This window comes from Pleurodeles waltl, chromosome 1_2, assembly GCF_031143425.1.
Source record: "Pleurodeles waltl isolate 20211129_DDA chromosome 1_2, aPleWal1.hap1.20221129, whole genome shotgun sequence".
In the NCBI taxonomy this organism is placed as follows: domain Eukaryota; kingdom Metazoa; phylum Chordata; class Amphibia; order Caudata; family Salamandridae; genus Pleurodeles; species Pleurodeles waltl.
The window spans coordinates 792,581,175-792,595,203 of record NC_090437.1 but is presented as its reverse complement, the minus strand read 5'-3'; positions in this window follow the sequence as shown (position 1 = coordinate 792,595,203).

Genomic DNA, 14,029 nt, shown 5'->3' with positions numbered 1-14,029 from the left:
TGTGTGTGCAGTTTTCTGCCACAGGGATCTGACATCTAAATTTTCTTGCCAGGCCCAGAACTCCACTTTTACTACATGTAAGTCATCCCTAAGGTACTAAAACAAAAATTCTATTTGTTTTTAACCTTGACCTTCATCTTCATTCTAGCTGATTAAATTTATGATGTGTTTTGAGATTTAGAGCCAATTTTAGTTTTTTACTCCCCTGATTTTCTTAGTGCCCGTAATACGGTGTTTACCTCAATATGGCCAAACACGCCAGTCACTATAAGAGAATTTCGGCAAAAAGCCTCCCTTTAGGAAGCCCGTCAGGCATTGCAGCGCCGGTCTGACGAGGAGCATTCCCAATGATGAAGCTAGACATCCATTATGATGTGTGAGGGCTCTTGCTCTTGAAGAGTCAGGTCTCCCTGTTTTTCTATTCTGGAACAGTGTACTCTTTTGTTTTTTGCAGTATAAGTTGAGAGACTGCTTAACTGTTCCCACGCCCAGGTAGAAGCCAAACTTCACTTAATAAAGAATGTTAATTTTCTCAGCGCACATCTCCAATCTCAAGAGAAGTACTCTACCCAGGATTGTAGTGGTACTTGGGAGGCTCCTGCCCTCCTCAGCTTTCTTCACTTTGAAGATTAATAGGAAAGTTTGTCCTTATATTCTCCCCAATGTTCAGAAAATTATAATGACTGCTCTTGTCTTATCCAAATTGAACCACTGCAATGTTCTGTACATGCAGCAAAGACTCCTCCACAAATTGCAGATTCTGCAGAATGTAGCAGCACACTTACTAGTGGGGTTTATATGACAACAAACAGCCTCTCAGGCCCACTAAAAAGCACGTTGGACCTTTGTATTGCCTTAAAGGCCCTGCATAATTTGGGCACTAAATATCTTTAACAAAAGTTTATCTGGTACACTCTCCCTAGAGCACTTCAATCTTCTGTAGCCAAGTACATTGTTGTTCCAAAGTTTCGACAAGCCTCTTGGTGAGGTAGAAGTTTCATAACCTCTATATCCAAACTGTGGACCTTTCTTCCTTTTGATCTAAAAAATGTGCAATCTCCTCTCCTTCAAAAAATTGTAAAAAATATGGCCCTTTCACTAACTAGCCTGTCCTGTCTTGCATTCATTCAATAGTAGCGCCAAGATGACCCTGGGCAATTGAGAACTTTACAAATGTTCATTCCATTTCATTTTATTTCATACATTTACATGGTTAAAGAAATTATTTGATGTCATTGGCTGAAGAACCAGAGATAGCTCTGCTTGTCCTTCATGCTTTAGAGGAGAAGGAAGTCTGTTTAGGTTGTGCTCAGCAGAAGTGATTTTATGTGAAGCTGAAGGAGGCTGGTGTCTTTGTCTACATTTAAGAACTTCAATGTCATATATTTAATAATATATTTTATAAACTTTGTTGTGAAGTGGCAGTAAGTGTACTAATATTGGTAAACGTATTCTACACTATGTTTACAGAGTGAAGGCTTTTTGGGGAGGTGTAGATGTTTTGCTATTGCTTTTGAGAGGTACGCATTATAATGTAGAGAGACATGTGCAAGGATTGCAGATTGTGTTAAAATGAAGTGTCTCAACTGTATACACATGTCAGTAAAGTACTGTTTCTTACATTTAAAAAATAAATTGAATCATAGAAGCTCTGCTGTTGTTATGTACCTCATTGTATGCACATTTGTGCCTTATGAGATGCTTAAGTGGACTATATCTAGAGTGAAACACTATGGTGAGTTTTAACGAAGGTGTGTCAAAATTATTCTGTTACATTAGAAACTGTTATGGAAGCAGATATTATGGCATGCTACTATTTACTTGCAAAAATATGAAAATAGGCTGGTTGAGAGTGTAAGATTTTTCAGGATAAATGAATAAAAGTGCACTAGATATGAATATGTAAGTGTGGGTGAAAAAGGTAGTAAAGCTTAGACATGATACTGATGTATCACTGTTATCAATTATTTATCAGTATGCAATTGTTATCTTTTTGTTGTTTTATCTTTTTAGGAGGAAAATAGAAAGTTGTGATTGAGGAAATAATGATCTGCTAACTTAAGCAGTAAAAAAAATCCATGTTAACACAATCAGGATTATTGTGCTGTTAAGGAATACGTGCATCTTGAAACACAGTGTTTTGAGGTTGTAAAAATGTGGCAATGGCTGGACAGTTGTGCAGTTCAATAGTACAAGCTATCTTTGCCCGAGCTAGGCTTCATGAGCTGTAACTTATAAACATAATGCTTTGCTGAAACTTTCTTGCCACCTCACTTGTTATACCAGGAAACTGAACACTCTTTTGCAGGTATAGAGTGCTACCTGAATCAATATCCAGTAGGCAAATAAAGCAAGAAGAAGGGGCAGATTGGCACCTGCTAAAAAGCATACAAAAATATGTTAAAAGTGATGCATTTGTTTGTTTTGTTTGTTTAATAGTTGATGATATAGCTTGTTAATATAGTTGTTATATATTGTTATTAAATTGTTCTGTTGCAATAAAAAAGTTTAAAGTTGGTTATGATTTCTTTGTTTAATACTTATTCTAATTGTCAATTTCATTGTATTATTGCAATATTCACCAACACTGCCAGGCCCATCTTACGAGACTGTAAATATGTTGCTAGATGTATATGTATCTCTATGGTAGTATGCACATCTTTTATTCTAGAGACACTTGCTAATGGAGAAGCCAATTATTTTGTAATGAAGCTATGGTGACTTGTCATGCAGTAGTGAGGTCTTAGTAGTGAGATCAGTCCTTGTCCATGCTGTAGTGTAGGGACCTCTGATACAAGAGAGAGAGGCATTGGCACAGAGAGTAGTGCACCTTTCTACTCTAATATACACAACTATCACTTGCTGGGCACACAGTATTGTGTATGATTGTTGCCACTGGGAGATGTCTGAAAGTGAGATGAGTATGTTCCCACAATCAACTATGAAGACCAGTTGTGCAAGACACCGTTTTCAACAGAGAGGGTACTCCATTTTATACTCTACTATAGACATTTATCATGATGAAAAGAGGTATGCACAGAGAGAACAGTCCCCAAACACAGTCTACTTTGCATATATGTTACTCTGGGGAGATGTCTCAGCTGACAGGGTAGTGTGTTTGTATGCCATATTTTATGGTTGTTATGCAAGGCAGACTTCTCAGCATCAAGGCCATTTGACATCTACACCTTCCGTGTACATCTGTCATCCTAAACAGAGCTGTGACCAGAGTCAAATTTCAATATACATCATCCTAGTGACAGGTCACAGGACAGGGGCCACTTTCTCCCCACACTGTATTATGGTGATGTATGATGCAGGAGAGGTCCATCAGCAAACAGGGCACTTCTTATACCTGTCAGCATCTATATGCCTATTCCCTTGAGGTGGTGTCTTAGTGAAGAGTCCAATACTTGTTATACTTACTATAGAATAGTGAGGTCTTACATGTGAGGTGAGTACCTTCTCTACCCTACTATACATACTAGTGAGCCTGAGAAAAGGTGTGTGTCTCTTTACACCCTACTCTACACACTGGCTACCTTCATGCAAGGTGTCAGTGGAGAGACCAGTCTCCCCCAGTACTCTAGTATACACAGTTGTTAGACTCTCAAAGGAGAGTCCACATTCTCCCCAACCCCTATAAATAGGGACTATAAGGCATAAGTACTGTAATATAGGAAAGTGTAAACTCTTCCTCTAAAAAAAAGTTTGCTATCTTGCAAGACTCTTGTGGGATTGTAAAAAAAAGAAGTGAAGTACACAAAATCTTGATGCAAGCAGTTATTAGAGAGACTATTTCCCTACACCCTACTATACAGACTTTTAGGTCTGGGTGTTAGTGAAGAACTCACTTTCTTCCTACATCCTACTATACCCTGCTGGTATAGTGTGAGAAGTATCAGTGGAGAGACAGCTTCCTTCCCACAACTACTAGTGGGGACAATAAGGCATAAGTACTTTAGTGAAGGAAAGTGGACATTTTTCCCAAAACACTTTTTATGATCTCTGGAGACACTCGTAGGATCATATAAAATTAAATAAAAGCACTGGGGTACCAAAAGTCTTTCTCAGGACAAAGGTTAAAATATAGAAGCTTGTGTATTTGCACAGTCTGATACTCACACCCTATGATACAATGCTGTTATGCATTAAATTTAGTTTGAATATTTGAGCTTGTGAATGCCAGCATTACAAAAAGGATTATACCATGAAATAATCACATAATGTTGCAATTGTGTGGCTCTGACAAGAGCCTTTGAGTTTATGGTATGTAGTGTTCAGTTACACATAGGCTTGGGTGAATTCCTTGATGTTATTAGGTAAGATCCTGTTCCCTTCTGCAGTCACATCCCCTTCATCTCACCTACAGACACCTGGCCTATCAAACCGGAATTTGTTGTGATGTATGGAGCCCATGTCATGGTCACGAAGCAATGCAGAAGGGATTTCTTAATCTTAGGACAAAACTTTTTTGACTATTGCCAATTCTGCCTTTGAAATTTGTTAGAATATACAAAGGCAGTTTGAGAAAAGAGAGACATCAGTTGTGCAAAGGTCTCCTTCAGTTCAATTTCAATTTCAATTTCAATTTTAATTTTCACAAAAGTGCACTACCATCAGCTCTGGGTGGTCATAATCCAACAATTGGTAACAATTGATGCCACTTCATACCTCTCTAACTAATCCAGGTTATGTCCAAGTTAGGGAATATAAAAATCTTGTTAATACCACATATAATGGCATGTTCTCTACCCCAGTCAATGAAGCTGTGTCCCAAAATACAGAAGCAAAGCATGGTGCTGTATGGAGATATCAGTCACAAGAGGCATGCTCGGCAGAATGAGTACATTTCAGGAGCTATGTGGAGTTATATGAAGAGAGAAGAAATGGGAGGGTGGCAAAATTATAAATGTTAAATTGCCAGGTGTTGGGAATAGCCATTTTTGCAGGGTTGTCCCCAAGCTTTTTGCCTTCTTACTCCTATTTTGTCTGATCTATCTTTGCTGGCTTTAGAACTCTGGGTACTTTACCACAGCTGACCAGTACTAAAGTGCAAGTGCTTTCTGTCTAAATTGGGATAGTGATTGTTTTTCTCCATGTTTGACATGTTTGATTAACTGGTAAGCCGCTGGTTAAGTGTAATAGAGGTACCCGGGGCCTGTAAATTAAATGCTGCTGGTGGGCCTGCAGCAGTAATTTTGTCACCCTCATGAGTAGCCCTATAAACCTGTCTCAGATATGTCACTGCAATGCCGGTGTATGCAGTTTTGTACTGCCAGTTTGATCTGGCAGACCCAAGCTTACCCTTTTACTACATGTAAGTCACTTCTAAGGTAGGCTCAAAGCAGCCCCACGGGCAGGGTGCAGTGGATCTAAAAGGTAGGACATGTACTGTTGTGTTTCACATGTCCTGATAGTGAAATGCTACATAATTCAGTTTTCACTATTGCAAGGCCTATCTCCCCCATAGGTTAACATGGATTTTGCCGTTAAATATCTTTTAAGCATAGTTTCCCATTAGGAGCGGATCGAGATTTGGGATTTAGGGTCTCTGAACTCGCAATTTAAAAATACATCGTTTGATAAAGTTGTTTTTCAGATTGTGAGTCTGAAAATGTCACATTTATAAAGTGTGAATTTTAGTGCTTAAACCTTCTATGCCTCTACGTGGCGGCTGAATCTATGTCTGGGTCATACTGACAGTTGGGCTGTTTGTGAATTCACTATTCACTCTAGACAGTGGCACAAAGGGAGCTGAGGTGTGTCCTACATATCCTGATGAGTTTTCCTGGGCTAGATTGGGAGCCTGCACATGAAAGGGCTATGTCTGAGCTCACACAACACAGTCTCCAACCCCCTAGAGTGTGGCTGGTAGGGCAAGATAGAGACAGGGTCTTGTATACTACAAAGACTTTTCTTTGAAGTTTGCCTACTTCAAAGGCAGACATGAGCATAATTATTGGACTGCTGACCCTACAACTTTAGAACACTTCTGGATCAAGAGAAACAGCTGCCAAGGAGACGAGCTGAAGAGTTGTGAGAAGGATTACTGCCTCTTTGTTGAGTGTGCTTTGCTGGGTTGACCTGCAGTTGCTACTTCTGCCTTAGAGAGGACAAAGACTGGACTTTGCTGTGTATCCTGCTTGTGAAGTTTCTCCAAGGGATTAGACTGAGCTTGCCTCCTGTTAAGAAGTCTCAGGGACATCAAAGACTTCACCTGCCAGGAACTGGGCTCTCTGGCTGAGACCCCACTTGCAAGCAAACTGAACTCTCTTGCTGAGGCCCATGACTTGCCAAGTGGTGCCACTTCCAGTCCCTGGGCCCTTGGAAGGGGAAGTAGGTAAAACCTGAGTGAAAATCCACACACCGGAGCAGAGCGGCAGATAAAATGATGCAGCGCGTTCACCACAGCTGAAACATCTATTCAGCACTGGTGAAATTGACGCATCGCCAGCTCAGCACGGGTTCATTTATGCAGTGCATCCGGTTTTTCCACGCACTGTTCCTGGGCATCAAATATTCTACATCACCACATGGACCCCAGGCTGCCTACCCAGAAGTTGGCACAGAAATTGGCACATCCCTTCCCTGCAAAAACAGAATCAACGCATCACTTACACAGTGGGGAAAGAATCAACATATAGCCTCACTTGCAAGTGAGCAATCACTTGTTTTTCTGACGCACCCTCACCCCTATGTACTTATCTTTTATGCCTACCAGTTACCTTATGCTAAAACAATACATGCATAGATTTCTACGGACTGAGGCCCATACTTATACTTTTTTAGCACAGCATTTGTGTTGTTTTTTGATGCAAAATTGGCACAAACTTACAAAATACAATTGCATTTTGTAAGTTTGCACCGATTTTGCGACAAAAAATGACACAAATGCAGAGCTAAAAAAGTATAAATATGGGCCTAAGACTCTTTTGATGTTAAAAATTTATATCTCTTTTTGTGTATGATGGATTTTTATCATTTTGGTCCTGTTTGATTTATATAAATATTGGCTATTTTTCTTAACTAAACTGGTGTTGAGTCAATCTGTGTTTTTTTTTCTCACAGTGTTACTGGGCATGTTTGTATAAATACTTTACACATTGCCTCTGAGATATGCCTGACTGTTTGTCCCAAGCTACATAGGGGGTGAGAATGGGTTATCTTAGGAATGGGACTCACTTACTCTGACTAAAGAGACGGTCCCTACTTGGACATGTTGTTAACTGACTGACAACTAGATACTCCGGCCCATATTTCTACATTTTTTGCGCCGCTAAAAAAGTAGAAATATGGACCTCAGTTTCTAACATTAGGTATTTGGCATTAGGTTGTGACAGACTGCTGTGTGTTTGGTGCACAGTTACAAGATAATCAGTATGCGCTTTTCTATTGGCTGACTTTTGGTACAATCTCACAATAAGCAATACGCAGTCCAAGGCATCATTATTCCCATACTAATCTATTCGTATGCGTACATGCCTCTCGGGACGCCGACTGATTTGATACTCTATTGATATACTGATTACAGAATGAGTTGAAAGATGGAAACTTACTTTGAGGAACGCTCGGAATACCTTGATATTAGAATACAATTCTCTATCGGAAGATTTTGAAGACTTGCTGAATAGTATGGGCATTAATGATTTCTAATGATTTCTCAAACGCCTTGATGAAGTCAAAGCGAGTCTTGTTCGCATGACGAAACACGTGTTGGCTGGACTGGCTGGAATTGAAGAACACATCAAATAAATAATAAGTGAATCTGCTGAACAAAGAGGTACGGACAATGATCATATTTACTTGACATTAGTGCCTTGGACTGCGTATTGCTTTTTCGTGTGTGAGATTTTGTGGAGGAGTGGGTCCTCCTTCCAGGAGCACGGTGTGGACGTTTTTGATTTTTAAAAGTTTGGGGTGGGATGCTTGGAGCACCATTCCTATCAACACACCCTGGCGGATTTTTGTATTTACAATCTCACAAGAGGCTCACAAGAGCAAACCAGAAAGCACTGCCCCTTGGATTGAATGTGAAGGATTGTCTCAATGGCTCTTGTGAGAGTCTCACAAAAAGGAAAACAGTGGAAACGGCATAGCTAATTTTAAAAAAGCTGTTTTTGTTACCAGTTTTCAACAACTATTAAAGCTTTTTATGAATTTTAAAACATTTTAAATATTTTTTGTTTTTTTAATTGCTTTTTTTTTACCCCTTCGCTGCCAGACCTTTTCCACCTCTGGTGCCAGGCCTTTTTTCCCAACATCCTAGGGATTCTAGAGTTTGTGGGTTCCCCTGGAGGAGGCCAAGAAATTAGCTAAAATACAGCAAAAATTTAGTTTTTCTTCACATTTCAGTGATGGAAAGTTCTGGAATCTGAGGAGAGCCACAAACTTCCTTATACCCAGCTTTCCCCCAAGTCTGCCGATAAAAATGGTACCTCACTTGTGTGGGTAGGCCTAGTGCCCGCGACAGGATATGCCCCAAAACACAACGTGGACAAATCAAATTTTCCTAAAGAAAACTGGCCTGTTTTTTCCAAAGTGCCTAGCTGTGGATGTTGGCCTCTAGCTCAGCCAGCACCTAGGTAAAACTACCAAACCTATACATTTTTTAAAGATAGACACCTTGGAGAATCCAGGATGGGGTAACATGTGGGACTCTCACCAGGTTCTGTTACCCAGAATCCTTTGCAAACCTCAAAATTTGGCAAAAAAAACACTTTTCCCTCTCATTTTGGTGATGGAACGTTCTGGAATCTAAGAGGACCCACACATTTAATTCCACCTAGCATTCCACAAAGTCTTTCAATAAAAATGATATCTCACTTGTGTGGGTATGCCTAGTGTTCGCAACAGGAAATTCCCCAAAACACAACATGGACACATTACATTTTCTGAAAGAAAACAAAACTGTTTTAAGCAAAGTTCCTAGCTGTGGATTTTGCCCTCCAGCTGAGCCAGCACCTGGGTAAACCTACCAAGCCTATACAGTTTTAAAACTAGACACCTGGGAGAATCCAAGATGGGGTGCCTTGTGGGGCTCTCACCAGGTTTTGTTACCCGGAATCCTTTGCAAACCTCAAAATGTGGCAAAAAAACACTTTTTCCTCACATTTCAGTATTGGAAAGTCCTAGAATCTGAGTGGAGCCACAAGCTTACTTCTACCCAGCGTTCCCCCAAGTCTCCTGATAAAAATGTACCTCACTTGTGTGGGTTCCCCAGTTTCCCGCAACAGGAAAAGGCCAAAAACATGTCGAGATTGAGGGGATATCACAGTTGATAAGCAGAATTTATTCTTTCATACATTTTTGGGCTGACTTTGCTTTGGGGACCCACACAAATGAGGTATCATTTTACTTGGGAGACTGAGGGAAGTGCTGGGTGGTAAGAAGTTTGTGCCGGCGTGGTGATCCTACAAAGAAAAGTGAGGAGAATATGCTTTTTTATGTAAATTATGAGGTTACAGAGGAGTCTGGGTAAGAAAATGTGGGGGGATCCATGCAAGCTACACCTCCCTGGACTCCTCCGGGTGTCTAGTTTTAAAAAATGTCTGGATTTGGTAGGTTTCCCTAGATTACCGCCTCACCGTGGACCAAAAACGCAGCTCCCCCTTAAAAAGAGGTAGTTTTGTAATAGATCATTTTGATGTATCCACACCGTTCTGTGATGTACCAAATAGTAAAATTGTGAAAAGAAACACACTTAGGTTATGTTAAAAAGACCCCTCACCCACCAACCAAGTTGGTGGCATGCTTCATCATGTCACCGGTGTGCTGTGCCACCTGATTACAGCGGAGCAGGTTTTGTCATTTTTACCGACATACTGGTTGGATTTTGCACGAGAATTAGTGATGGTTCAGTAGATCAAATTTTATTAACAAGAGATTTCACAAAAATGAAATTCACTGTTAATAACTGAAAGGCCCAAAAAGTGAACCAATGACTCAGAGCTCGTGAGCTGTAAAGCTGCAACAAGGCACCACCAACCTCTTTACAGTCCATTCACACACCTTTCATACATGACATGCACAAGACGCCACGGGCCCAGTACATCACAACACTCGCATCAACAGACAGCACCATTCAAGGGCCCATCACTTTTATGTTACCACATGCCTGACACAGCAATCACACCAGCTGAAGGAGTGTGTGGACTGTTGTTTGGTTAACAGTGTGTTGCAGTGGCCAACAGCAGGTCACTATTTACACCGCCAACCAAGCACCACTCCACGCACACCGCCAGCCAAGCGCCACTCCAGGCACACTGCCAGCCAAACACCACTCCATGCACACTGCCATCACTTTTTTTAAACAACAAAGAAACCACTAATTTATTAGAAATAAGTACAAAACTACAACAAAAAACCTCTAACTAAATATGTGACAGTAATGCCAACCATGAAACTGAACATATGAAAATATAAAACAGGTAGTTTACGCTCACTGTAGTTCCCGATAATGTTTTTGAGTGTGGTAACTCCTGAAACAGAAACCCACATACAGCCCAGGCTTTGAAGGACAATCCGGGCAGTACATCCTAATCTTCTTCAGGATACCTCTTCGAGCACAGACTCTACATCTGTTAGCAGGAAAGTCTTTTTTGGCCGTGGGAAGAATGTGCTCAGCAAAGTGGTGATCTTTCAATCTAGCCACATCTTCCACCAATGCTTCTCTAGTAACTCTTGCCTGTTCCAGCACAACAAGGCTCACTATGACAGACTCCTGAAATTTCACAAATGTCATCCTTGACTCTGGAGAACTATTCGTGAACACAACAAAATAATTTAACGTTGCCAAGTGGAACAGGTGAACCGCTAATTTCTTATACCAAACATGAGCCTTACGAGCAGCAGTGTAAGGTTCCAACCTCCGATCTACTCTATCAACACCACCCATGTGCATATTGTAGTCTAAAATGCACACAGGTTTGCGCACTTCAGCAGCTTGACCCCCAACAGCCATAGGTGAAGTATTCTCATCATGGATGGTAGTTAAAATGTTAACATCCCTCCTGTCTGCAAATTTCAGAGCTACCAGCTCATAATTCTGCAAGGCACTGCACTGTCTCTTCTCAAGTTTTTGACAGACAAGCTCTCTTGGATAGCCTTTCTGGTTAGAGTGGATTGTGCCACAAGCAACAGTGTCCACTCTGAACGATTTCTTGAACAACTGCACTCCAGTGTAGAAATTGTCTATGTACAACTGGTGAGCTTTGTTAAACAGGTGTCTACCAAGTTCCCACCCAGTGTTCTTGCTAACTCCAAAAGTGGGCAGACAAGGGGGGGGGGGCGTTGGGGTCAATACTGGAATCCGGAAATTATAAAAATTATCCTGAACTACATTCAGACAGCATATGCATTTTACTTCCATACCGTGCCCTCTTGCTAGGAATGTACTGCCTAAAAATCAAATGACCCTTGAACAGGACCAAAGACTCATCTATAGATATTTATTTGCCTGGAAAATAGACCTCTGAAAACAGATCTACAAAATGATCAAGGACAGGTCTAATCTTAAAAAGACGGTCAGAATCAGGGTGATTGCGTGGAAAGGCTAAAGTATTCTCAACATAATGCAGCATCCGAAGAAGAGGCTCATACCGGTTATGACTCATGGTTGCAGGAAAAATAGCAGTTGCCATCAAGGGACTAGTAGACCAATATAAAGACAGTGATGGATTCCTTTTCAGTCCCATCAAAAAAGTTAAGCCTAAGAACTTTTTCAACTCTTACAGATTTGTGGGAATCCACTGGCTAGCTGTGGAGTGTGGCCTAAGTCTGGCAGCGTTGTCCCTCAAATACTGCTCTGCATACAAATTAGTCTGCTCATCAATCTCTAACAAAAATACATCGTTCATAAACAACTGAAAGAAATTAACAGACAAGTAAAGGCAGGCAACTGTTGCTGCTCCATGTTTGAGCAACTCAGAGATCAGATCTTCCAATGGGAAGCTTTTCAGCCGCTGGCTGCTGCACCATTGGCACATCAGTGTCCTTCTCTAAAACAGGAACTTCATCAGCACTGAAAGTGGCTTCATCATCAGACGATTCCTCTCTGACAAAAAAATTTACTTCCAGAATCTTGCACTTCCTCCTCTGCCTCAGTTGCAGGGTCAGTCTCATAATCATGGTCAGAAGACGACTCAAAAAGCTCACCAACAACCTGCTGAGCGGTCATCCTACAGCTAGCCATGATCCTTACTACGAAAAGTAACTGGACAAATGCATCACCAACAACCAGCACTGTGTAAGATAAGTAATAAACAAAGGGCCTGATTACAACTTTGGAGGAGGTGTTAATCCGTCCCAAATGTGACGGATATACCACCAGCCGTATTACGAGTTCCATAGGATATAATGGACTCGTAATACGGCTGGTAGTATATCTGTCACTTTACCGTCACTTTTGGGACGATTAACCCCTCCTCCAAAGTTGTAATCAGGCCCAAAGTGTTGCTTTATCACTAAGAGTTATAAACTAAAAAACTATACCACTCACTTGCCTGAAAAAGCAGACTCACCAGCAACTACTCTGCAATGCGGTAGCAATCAACAACGATATCCCACTAAAAGGAAAAAAGAAAAGAAAATTACACATATGATAACCCAAATAACATTGTGCACTGATCTAATGACAATTTCACACACAATCCTGCACTGGGTACACCACTTAGGAAATGTCATACATGCATGGCAACAATAGTCATTTGGAGTAAATTGTTTTTACTTACCTAAAACATGCAACTACACGAACTGCAGGTCAATCACTGCCAAAACCACAAAAAGCCACAGCAAAGGAAGCAAAAGATTTGAACTAGAACTATAAACTGTTAAAATCACAAAAGCAAATACTTTGCCAGTTGACAAACACCCTGCCACCAAACATTAAGACATTTTCCCTGGTGTCTAGTAGTCTCTGCCCCCCTCAGGGCAGATGGTCCTAAAAAACCTAGGCCACTCTGCCACCAACAGGGGCAGAAATGGCCACCAGTACTGTGCTGAATCCCTTGCTTAAAGGGCCACCTCCCCACACAAAAAATCCCAAAACTAACAAAAAGAAATCCCGGGGGCCTTGGGGGCAATAATATTGCCTGCCCTTGGGAAGTGATCCTTGCCCAAGGCAAAACAAAAAAACAACCCCCCCCACACACACAAAAAAAATAATCCCTAGAGCTAAGTGGATTCTACTCCTTTGGGGGCAGATGGGCCTAAAAGTAATAGGCTGATATGCCACTAAAGGGGGCAGAACTGCCCAACAGTGCTTTCCCCCCTTTGGGGGGAGACCCTAGCCCAAGGGGCCACCCGCACACAAACAAACACACACAAAAACAATCCCTGCCTTCCAGTGGCTTCTGCCCCAAGGGGGGCAGATCGGCCTAAAAATAATAGGCCGATCTACCCCCAAGGGGGGCAGAAATGGCATAAAATATATTGCCCCCAAGGAGGGGCAACCATTGCTCAAGGGTCTGCCCCCACACAAAAAACACACACACGCACAATATGCCTGGCGCTAAGTGGCTTCTGCTCCCGCTTGGGGGCAGATGGGCCTAAAGAAAATAGGTCGATCTGCCCTCAAAGAGGGCAGAACTGCCATTTAGTGCTTTGCCCCTTTGGGGGCAATCCTTGCCAAAGGGGCCACACCCACACAAAAAAACTCAAAACAAATCTCTGGTTTCTGGTGGCTTCTGCCCACTTGGGGCAGATCGGTAAAAAAAAAAATGCTATTCTGCACCCAAGGGGGTCAGAAATGGTGAAAAATATTATACCTCCTTAGGGGAGCGACCTTTACCCAAGGGGCTGCTCCCCTACACATAAACACGCACACAAAAACAAAATCCCTGGTGCCTAGTGGGAATTCCTGCTGCATGATCAAATCACGATCGGGCAGCAGGAATGCTAAAAGAGGCATCGAGGGAAAGGAAAACTCTTTCATTTCCCCCAATGCCTCTTCCTATGCAATTGCTCCCGGCCGGAGGAGAAACTTACTTCCTCTTCCTTAGACGCACTGGAAGCAAATGGCTTCCTCTGA